At 48.6% G+C, this 10,643-nt stretch overlaps 1 protein-coding gene across 5 annotated transcripts in view; it reads right to left on the reverse strand.

The window, feature by feature from the left end:
• Positions 1 to 9,840, reverse strand: part of BDH1 (3-hydroxybutyrate dehydrogenase 1) — a 44,748-nt gene extending 34,908 nt beyond the window's left edge. Inside the window, exon 1 of one of the 5 annotated variants that reach the window (XM_032406864.1) lies at positions 8,913 to 9,840. The gene's annotated coding sequence lies outside the window, so the exon portion shown is untranslated. Of the gene's footprint in view, positions 1 to 2,797; positions 3,079 to 4,105; positions 4,477 to 8,912 lie in introns of those variants that run through there. The other 4 variants (XM_032406859.1, XM_032406861.1, XM_032406860.1 and 1 more) reach the window with 4 other exon arrangements.
• Between the last annotated feature and the right edge of the window lie 803 nt (positions 9,841 to 10,643).

Genomic DNA, 10,643 nt, shown 5'->3' on the forward strand with positions numbered 1-10,643 from the left:
TCCTCTCTTTTCTTTTCTTTTTAAAGATTTTTTTTTTTTTTTGAGAGAGAGAGAGAGAGAGCACAAGCAGGGGGAGCAGCAGAGGGAGAGGGAGAAGCAGGCTTCCCACTGAGCAGAGAGCCAGACACGGGGCTCGATCCCAGGACCCCAGGATCATGACCTGAGCTGAAGGCAGACGCTTAACTGACTGAGCCACCAGGTGCCCCAAGGGAGAAACTTTTCTAACATTAAGAACACCTGGGCCTATTCTCGAGGACACCCCTTTCCATTTTCAATGTGTCACCCACGCATAACCTGTGGAATGTACCTTCTTTCCAAAAAAACATTGTGTGCATCCTCGCCCCAGTGTTGGGCTCCCTTGTGGCATGCTGACAGGACTATCTCGCAGAGGATGTAGCTGGTTGCATTCCTGTGGGTTAGGATCAGGGTCTCTCTTGCAAGGGACAGACATTCCCCATACTGAAATCCTTGGAAAAAGCAAGGCCACCAGCAGGCAACAGGAACACAGGAGGCAGGCCTTAGGCAGGAAAGAGAAAGTATGTGTTTCTAGCCACGAAGTCTGGATGAGCCTGGGCACTCCCACGTGGGAAAGGAAGGCCCTATCCGACTGAGGGCAGCATGGGTTTAGGCAGGAAATGTTCCTGTGTAGGGACCCCACACTGAGGAGCTTGAGATCAGTGAGCTTCTGTGTGAGATTCGAAGTTCTGAGAATTGGCAGCCTGCCTCCAATGTGTTCTACCTGGCTGCTTCTGTTTGGCCAGCCTAGTGTTTTAAAAGGCAATGTAGGGGCGCCTGGGTGGCTCAGTTGGTAAAGCGACTGCCTTCGGCTCAGGTCATGATCCTGGAGTCCTGGAATCGAGTCCCGCATCGGGCTCCCTGCTCAGCAGGGAGTCTGCTTCTCCCTCTGACCCTCCCCACTCTCATGCTCTATCTCATTCTCTCTCTCAAATAAATAAATAAAATCTTAAAAAAATAAAACAAAACAAAACAAAAAACCAAGAGAGATAGGGGATCTCTCCTGAAAAGGAGTAGGGACTGTGATTACATTCTAGCTGAGGAACTGATATTAGTGATGGGGTGAGTGAATTGGAGGGTTAACAATAAGCAATATATCTAGAGCCCTCTGATATCATTTTTGTCTAAGCCGTTTTCACTTCTTGCCTGGATTATTGCAATTGCCACCCAACTTGGCTCCCTGCTTCTACCCTTGTCCCCCTTCAGACACTGCTCAACACGGGCTTGCATGATCCTGTGAAATATAACTCAGATCATCTCACTCCTGCACCAAACTCTTGCTTGCAGTAAAAGCCAAAATCACTACAGATTGCCCCCAAGACCCTCCACGATCTGGGTCCTCATCCCTCCCCCCCCTTCACTGCACCTTGGTTACAATAGCCTTCTTGCTATACTTAGAACATGACAAGTAAGCACCTGCTTTGGAAACTTTACTTTTCCCTCTACTTGGAACATTCTTCCCCCTCACTATCCACAGGGCTCCTTCTCTCACTTCAGTCTTTTACTCAAATGTTTCCTCACTAAGACTTTCCCTGGCTACCCCATCAATCCCACCCCCACCCTGGCATTTTCTACTCCCCCTTCCCTGCTTCCATTTTCCCCCCTCCTTGACTTACTACATTATATCATTATACATATTGTACTTATTTCTCTTATTTGTTATCTTTCAGTCCCATTAGAATATAAACTCTGAGAGCAGGGGGTTTTGTCTGCTTTGGTCACTGTCATACCCCCAATACCTAACAGTGCCTTCTACCCAGTAGGCACATAATATGTGAGTTACTTAAGGGGGTTTTCAGCAGAGGAATACTATGATCAGACTTTTTATTTATTGATTTATTTTTAAAGAGTTAATTTATTTGAAAGAGAGAGAGCATGAGAGGGGGGAGCATCAGAGGGAGAAGCGGACTCCCTGCTGAGCAGGTAGCCCGATACAGGACTCGATCCCGGGACTCCAGGATCATGACCTGAGCCAAAGGCAGTGGCTTAACCAACTGAGCCACCCAGGCACCCCGATCAGACTTACATTTAATACAATAAGTCTCACTGGCTTAAGGATAAACTGAGGATGAACAAAAGCAGAAGCAGGGAGACCATTTATATGCTGGGGCAGTAACCCAGGGAAACAATTTATAGCCATAAAGTGCACAACTCCAGTGAAATGTGAAAAGGTACTCTCCGGAGATATACAGAAGGGCTGCCAGACCTGGTGGAAACTATGAAGGTAACTAGAAGTGGTCAGAGTCTGGCTACCTTTTGAAGGTAGAGCCCCATATGATTTAACTGACAAATTTAATGGAGAATGTGCAAGAACGAAAAATCAAAGATACTTCCAAGATTTGTGGTGCAGATGTAAAAAATAATAATAATAATATCAGCACAACTGACAAATTAAAGAGCCATTCTACTCATAAGTGCTTACCACATTTCAAATCGGGGTATACAAGCCGGGCCTCACTTGGCCCCTCCAAATCACTATACTTTTCTCATCTACTCATTACCACTTGCTACCCCATCGCTCAACGAGCCCTGTACTCTCCAATTTCCATGTCTTGCTCATCCCATCCCACATGTGACTTGTTCATATGACCAAGTCCTGATTCAAAGAACACTCCTCCAAGATGCCTTTCCTGATGCCCCAACTTTAAAAAAAAATCTCTCGCCGACACTTCCATTCCATCCCTTCCTCTGTGCCTCTGTAACAGCACTTAGAACAGCACTTACCTAAGCAAGCAATACTAGATAGAGGTAGCATTCACAGCCCCTATCCACCAATTCCCACCTGGTCTGTGCGCTCCGCACAGATAGGATCCACATGTTATATCACTGACTTCCGCCTCCTCCAAAATATGTACACTGGTGTCCGACAGGAAACAGACACTATATGCATGTGTATGGAGAGAGTATGAAAGCTACACCAATTCCAAAGGTCAGCTTCCACGCTGGCCAGGGGTGCATATAAACCCGTGCACGGCCGGGCTCCAAAGCTCTGGTAGAAATTAGGACAAATGCTGCGTCCTGAAGGATCCCGGCGGCAGGAGGCCTGCGGGCAGCCCTCCGCAATGAAACACGTGCCTCTGCATACTACCCCCAAACAGGGCTAGCCCATGACGCCGCATCAGCTGACTCGAGGCCGATTTTGGCCGACTGGCTGGAAAAAAAACCCGCAGGGTTCAAGGACGCGAGCAGAGCTCAAGGACGCGAGCAGCGCCAAACCCTCCCCAAAGCGGCTGCGGGCGGACAGCCAAGAAGACACCTTCTCTCGCACGCTCAGGGACTCGAGCGGAACGGCGGCGGCCGGAGAGGCGCTCGCGCCACCTCGCTCCACACCTCGCGGAAGGCCGCGCAGCCAATGGCAGGGCCGCAGTTCCTTCCCGCCGGCGGGAGGCGGGAGCCAAGGGGCTCGGCTCGAGCCGCGCTCCCATTGGCTGGGACGGAACCGCCCAGACAAAGCCGCGCCGCGCCGGCGGCTCGGCGTGCCCGGGCGTAACACCGCCTCAGCATCCCCACGGTGCCCCCGCGGCGCCTCCACCGTGCTCCCCTCCCCCACCCCCCACCTCCCGTCCCCGTCCGGCTGCCTGTCCGGTCCTCCGGCAGCCGCAAGCTCAGCTCGTGCTCCAGGCGGCCGAACCGGCAGCCTAACCACTGTCTACCATCCTGCCCAGGGCGCCGCGGGAGGGGAGGAGCATTCCCCAAGTCCTGAGAACAGGGCTTCGTGAAGGACGCGATGTGGGGCAGGAGGAGGGAGATGCGGTGAAGGGGTGGGTCGAGCCTGGGGCTGGAACGACCGGCTTCGGTACTGGTTCGGCTTCCGACTATGAAATGACCTTGCGCCGCTTCCTTCCCTACTGGGGGGCCGGGGTGGTCTTTTGTAAAATGCGCAGGCAGGGAAGGATAAGTGCCGAGGGTTTCCCCTGGGCGCCTCGGGGCTGCGTGTTCAACCTGGGCCTCCTCCTGCTGAGCACATTATGCCTAATAAACGCCAGGCGGGCTCCCAGAGCGCGGACAGAAGGCCCAGGAAGGCGGTGGGTGAGGGCCACCCGGGACTGACACAGATCTGGACAGGATCCGTCCATCTTCCCACCCTTACCCCGACCGCAGCTGCAGGGCCAGACCTATAGGAATCTGCGCCCCATCCGTATCCTGGAGACTCGGCCAAGGGGTCGCGCAAGGCCAAACCAAACCGAGCAGGGGGCGTCGGCGCATCCCTCCTGAGCTGCCGAGATGCGGACCCCTCCTCTTACCCCAAACCAAATGGGTGGAGGGGCTCCGGCTGCGGAGGGCCCAGCGGGCGCGTTCCCCTGAGACCGACGCTTCGCCGATACCCGCGCTCCTGGCTTGGACGACCGAGGGGGGGCGCTGCAGCCGTTTCCTTCTCGAAGCCCCTCTACACGCTCCCACTAGGGCGGCTTCCTCCTTCGGCTACCGGATGCGGCCGAGCCTAGATAAGGTGGGTGCACGCTGTCTGGCGGCGCGGGGCGGGGCGGGGCGGGGCGGGGCGGACCGCGGGTGTCCCAGGGGCGGGGAGTGCTCCTGCGCTTTCTCCTTCCTCCTCCCGCGTCTCTCCTGGCCCTCGTCCCGCAGAGGGTACCCCCAATCTAGCTCCCAGCCCGAGATTAACCCCTTGCCGGGCGCTGATCTCCACCGCCAGGCGCGTTCTGGAGAGGCTGGGGCTCTCGGGCTGGAAGGAGCAGGTGCCGCACCAGGCACTGAGGGAACCTGGTGAGGAATGAGGCTCCTTCCAGCTTCTGTGCATGTTTGCTGACGTTAGAACTCATCGGAGTTGGTTGAGTGGTTTTTATATTTGTCTTTAGATCGGATGGAATGCATTTAAAGAATTACTCCTATGAATCTTTAAAAGTAATTTAAGAATGGCACAGCTCCCAGAGTTTCAACAATAGAACGTCAGGGGCCAATTGGCCTAAGATCAGGATGACCAAGCCAACTTTCTGCGATGAAAAACCGCCTGAGCAGAGAAGGAAACTATCCACAAATTAGTGACAGGAGCTATGTTTCCGTCAAATTACAGAAGCGCTGATTGGAAAGGGGCTATGCAGATGAAAACGGGAGGGAATGCTTGCCTGGTAGGGCTTTAAAAGAAACTTGTCAGCTCCGTTCCACGAGCTTCTTGAGAGTTACTGTTTCTTCTTTATCCCCAGCTCCTGACACATAGAGTCTTGAAGAATGGGAGGATCAAAAGGCAGGATGCACTTGATTCTCCGTACCCATTTTACAAACTCAAGCCCCGTACTTTCTTCGGTGTTGTGTTTCAGAATACTCACTCTGTACGCCATGCCACAGCCATAACATAAATCGTTACATTGGTTTGCTGGTTACACTTTGAGGGTTATGCATTGCTAGAAAAGCATTTAATTAAAGGAAGAATTCCTGTTTCCACCTAGCAAAACCAGAGGTCCTGACTTTGGACTGAGAATTAAATGGAAATGTAGTTCTATTTATGGAAGGCAGGGAAAGGACATTGCACCTGAAGTTATATCAGACTGCACCTGTGGCTGGCCTCACAGCTTCCCAGCCCATCTTTTTATTCCAGCTTTGCTGTGGCAAACGACTGCATACAGGTGTTACGTGAGAGCACCTTGCCTTGGCTGCACCTGTTGTCTTCTTGCCTCTGGTCTTCACTGTCACAGCAGCCAGGGACCCCTGCCGGGAAATCCCTGCCCCGTCTGACACATGCACATACCTGCAAATGCAAAAGAACTAACGCTTCTTGGGACAAGCTTTGAGCTGGTGGAGAAATACTCCCCTCTTCCATTCTTCCGGTGGGCAGGTCTGAGGAGCATTCTGTGTAACTAAGAGGATAGAGCCCCGGTTGCCCATGGTGATGCCCAACTTTATCAGTTCAGTACTGCACCCTTGGCTTGCTTTTCTCTGTTCTTCCTTGCCTGCCTGATCTTCCCACCCCTCCACTCCTGTTCCTTGGGATTTGTTCCCAAAATAAACTACCTGTACCGAAATTCTTGCTCAGTGTTTTTCCCGGGAACCCGGACTAAGCCAATCATTAAACCAAAAGAGGCATCTCTGTCCACCTTTCAGGGTCATTCTCAGCAGACCTTGCCCAAGTCTGCTAACAAGGAATCAATTTGTTCAGCCTGAGCTTTTGCTCCTTTTATCTCCCAGTTGCCCTGCCCTCCAGGGCATCACCAGTAAGCTCTCAGAGACAGGCAGGATGCATGGCGGACTCCCAAGAGATAGGGCCAGCTGAAGGCCTGGGTCTAAATGAGTCTGACAAAGTCATTCTCAGAACCCCTTAAATCTCTCCCCTGTTTCCGAGGTCCTGGCTGCTGACTTTGAAACTAGAGAAACTCTCAGCTCTGGGGTTGAACATGGAAGTGGAGCTGATGTGGGACCCAGTTCACTCCCACTACAGCGTGTGCCAAGATTCTGTCTCCTTTCTGCCCTCCTCTTCCCCTCACCCCCTTGTAACAGCTGTTCCTCCACCCAGATACAAGGTCTCAGGCCAGGATGTGTGGCACATAGCACGTTTCATCTCATTTCAACACCAACGGTGCTGTTGCAAATTACGCAGCTAGTCTGGGAGGGAAGCGGCCCTTCGCCTCTGCCTTCAAGGAGGGAAATGAGACCTGTACATAAATTAATGAATCATTAGAAGTCCTATAAGTCTTCTAAAAGAGGGACATGTATGTGTAGTGGGAGTTCCTGGGCTTTGTAGAAGAGCTGGCATCCTGAAAGGAGCCCCCTGAAGAGATCCCACTGCCCCGAGAGCCACAGTGGTGGCTCCCGTCCATATCACTTCCTAACTGCCTCCTGGCTCACACGCTTCCTGAATCCCAGTCAAGCTAATCATTCCCTCATCTTCCGAGGCCCCAGCCCTCCCCCTCTAGACCTGGCCCTGTCCCACCTCTGAATGCCCTTGGTCTTCTCTGCCCTCAGTGTTAAGTGTTGAATGTCAGTTGGCACAGGTTAAATCCTGCCCTTGGCCAGCCACCTCGAAGCCCTCTGGGAACCCACATGTGCAGCCCTCTGTGCCGAGCGTTGCTGGGAAAGAGAGAAGAATAACACCATTTACTATTCCAAACCCTACAGGGCTTCTGTTTGTTTTGATACAATTGAATTTTCTTTAAAAAAAAAAAAAAAATGGGAGTGGGGGGCTAAATATCATGCCCTTAATTCTGCAGAATTTGGAAGTATCAAGCAGCTTTTTTCTATAATTTACAGTGAAATGAAGAAAAAGCCCAATGGATTATTCTAAAAGCAGTGGTGCTCAGAATCTAATGCGCTGAAAAGAGCCCTTGATCCTGACGTTACTATAATACTGAATTCTGCTCATGACTGAGAAATGGAGGCCCAGCCTTTTCCCTGCAGTGAATGAGCAAGTAAGACAAGAGCTTGGACCTTTCTGGAAAAAGAGGGGCAGTATCAGGCACCCGCATCCTCACCCCCCTTCTGTCTCTTGACTCTGATGTATTTAACTAAAATTTTGGGTTTTTTTTTTTAACCACAGTTTGGTATGGGGAGTAGTTTTGAAATTTTTTTTCTTTTTAAGTGGGCTCTGTGCCCAACATGGGGCCTGAACTCAGGACCCTGAGATCAAGAGTCACATGCTCTACCAAGTGAGCTAGGCAGGTGCCCCAGTAGTTTGGAAATTTAAGCAAAGTTTCTTTGAGGTAATTGGGATCTTTGAGGAGGGAAAGTATGAGAAGGTAAAAAACAGTGCCTCTGCCCATTCACCCCAAGCTAGAGCAACCCATAAGTCTCCTTCCTTCCTTCTTTCAGTTTACATCTGAGCCTTATTATATATCACAGGCATTGTGCTTTGTTCTCAGAATGTAGTGAGAACCAAATGCTGGGTCCCTCTCTTCAACAGCACAACTTAGCAGTTAATTGCTATGTACCAGACACTATGCCAAGAGCTTTGTGTGCATTATGTCACTTAATCTCTGTAACAATCTTAAAGGTGACCTAAGATCATCCCCATTTTGCATTTAAGGAAGCTGAGGCCTAGAGAGGTCAGATAACTGCCCACAGCAACACAACTAGCAAGTGACAGAGACAGATGCCACGTGAGTCCGTCCTATTCCAAAGACTTTATCTTTCTTTTCTTAGAGAGAGAGTATGTGCACAAGCCGGGGGCAGGGGGGCAGGATAGGGAGAGAGAGAATCTCAAGCTGACTCCATGCTTTGCGCAGAGCCTGACGTGGGGCTCAATCTCACGACCCTGAGATCATGACCTGAGCCGAAATCAAGTTGAACACTCAATGGACTGAGCCACCCAGGCGCCCTCCAAAGACTTTCTTTAAGCCTACCACCAATTGTCCTAAGGTTCTTGCTTAAAAAAAGAATGAAAATTCCAGTTTATAAGGGTATTTGGAATAGAGAATTTTTTATAACCTGTTGGGCATTGTTTCTGTGGATGATCTAACAGAAGCTCAAATGCCTTATTATATGGAAATTTCTTTCAACAAATACAATACAGATGCCAAGATCTGATGCCCTCAACTAGGAAAAGTAATTATAGGTTCTAATTGACCATATAAACTTTGAAAGAGAAAAATATGGGACAAGATTCTCAACCCTTAAATCTGATTTAATTTTCTGACCTTCAAATTCTGTTTTTTCAAAGAATATTTGTTACAGTAAACTCTTAAAAATCAGGATACCAAACCATATGCTTATTTTTATTCATAGCTTTTCAATTTTTTTTCAAATGAATTTTTTTTTTTTTTAATATTTTCTGCTTCTTGCTACCAAGGACAGAGCCTACTATTTCAAAAGGGAAATCAAATTGCCAGGCTGCTGCCTCTCTATTTTCCCAAGGCATATCTGGTCCTCCCCAACTCTCTCCCCCCAACCAGACTCTTCCCAAGACTTGAAGGTTTTCCTTCTGTTGATATTTCTCACATTCAGTGTTCACTCACCTTAGCTGGCGGTGGGGTAACAATGCCCCCTCAGTGCTATCAGCAGGCAGGGTGCTCTCCAGGTGAGTTACAAAGCAGATACACCTGGAGTCCTCTTCATGCTCAGTTAATAGTGTATAATACACACCCCTGGAAATCTCTTCCAAAATGTATGTGTATTATTTCAATGCTTGCCTCTAGCAGGGAAGGGAAATTCTCACACTCATTTCATAAAACGAACTAATGATAAAATACAATATTTAGAGTTCTGGATGTTTGTGTGTTTGTCACTGAATAGGCAAAGTTCAGCTTTGTAAATGTTTGTTTTAAGCTTAAAATGTCTGTAAGTTTGGCCCTCTGACAAGCAGAGGGTCAAGAGTAAATGCCACTGATTAGGGATAATTAAGAAAAAATTATGCCAAAGGGCAGCTCCAACCGACTTCATCTTAAGCTCCCCCTACCAGGTATATGTAGACATAAATGAACATAGGAAATGGCCTGAACAGAAGGAAATATCCAGAGAATGCCCTGAGCATGACCCAGAATCAGGACCTGAGAAGGATTTCAAGATGGCCAAGTAGCTTTAGACAGAGTCAGTTGTGAGAAGGTGGGGCCAAAACATACCCCTTGAACATCACGATGGAGGTAAGGAAGAGTATGTCTGGAGTATAGGAGATCCCTTAAGGGTGTCTCTTAGTATTACCATGCCCTGTCATTAAAGTCGGTGGAAAATTACAACAATCAAATTCAGGCAAGATTACTAATGACCTTGATCCTCCATGAATGATGGTTCGGGGCATCCTACCAGGTAAAGAAACACATCAGCCAAGGACAAAGGGAATATGGAATGGGCAGTAGGAAAAGGTAATTATAAATATCAGCTACAACCACATTCCCAGTTACAGAAAACAAGGACTGTAATTGTCATGAGGATTTCTTCCTTATTTTGTGCTCTGTGTGTGTGTTTAATATCTTTGTTTTCTTTCCTCTCTTATCCCCTTATGTAACATAAGATGTTCTGACTTTATATCATAGTATTGTTAACTTTACAGCATAGTATTTCAGTTATGGGATATCAAGGAGAAGAATAAACATCACCCAAGGACTTTGCATCCTCTTCTAGGGAAAGGGTTAGTGCATTTTCAATTATATACAAGATAGTCATATCAAGTTAGGTGGAATTATTACCTTATTATTGTCTTTATTTGGAGAGTAAGTGTGGTTTAAGGAGATATGTATGGATGCCAAGTTGACATGGAATGGCTGTTGATGTTGAATCTTGTATGTCAACTTGGCTAGTCCACAGTGCCCATGTATTTGGTCAAACATTATTCTGAATGTTTTTGTGAATATGTTGTTAGGTGAAATTAATATTTAAATCAGTGGACTTTGAGTAAAGCAGATTATCCTTCATAGCATGGATGGCCTCATCCAACCAAATGAAGGCCTTAATAGGAAGACTGACCTCTTCAGGAGAGGGAATTCTGCTGGCAGGCCACCTTTAGACTCTTCTCTGGAGCTCTTCCCTGGGTCTCTACCCTGCTGGCCTATGCTGATGATTTTGAACTTGCTAAGCCTCTACAATCATGTGAGCCAATTCCTTAAAATCTTTCTCTCTTTCCCTCTCTCTCCCCCAAACCCTTGCTCTTCCCACCCCTCTCTTCATTTATATACATCCTGTTGATTCTGTTCCTCAGCAGAACCCTAACCTTAATACACCCACTCAGAGTGGTCTGCTTCCCTAATTGGACC

Source organism: Phoca vitulina, unplaced genomic scaffold (genome assembly GCF_004348235.1).
Source record: "Phoca vitulina isolate PV1807 unplaced genomic scaffold, GSC_HSeal_1.0 scaffold8, whole genome shotgun sequence".
Taxonomy (NCBI): Eukaryota; Metazoa; Chordata; class Mammalia; order Carnivora; family Phocidae; genus Phoca; species Phoca vitulina.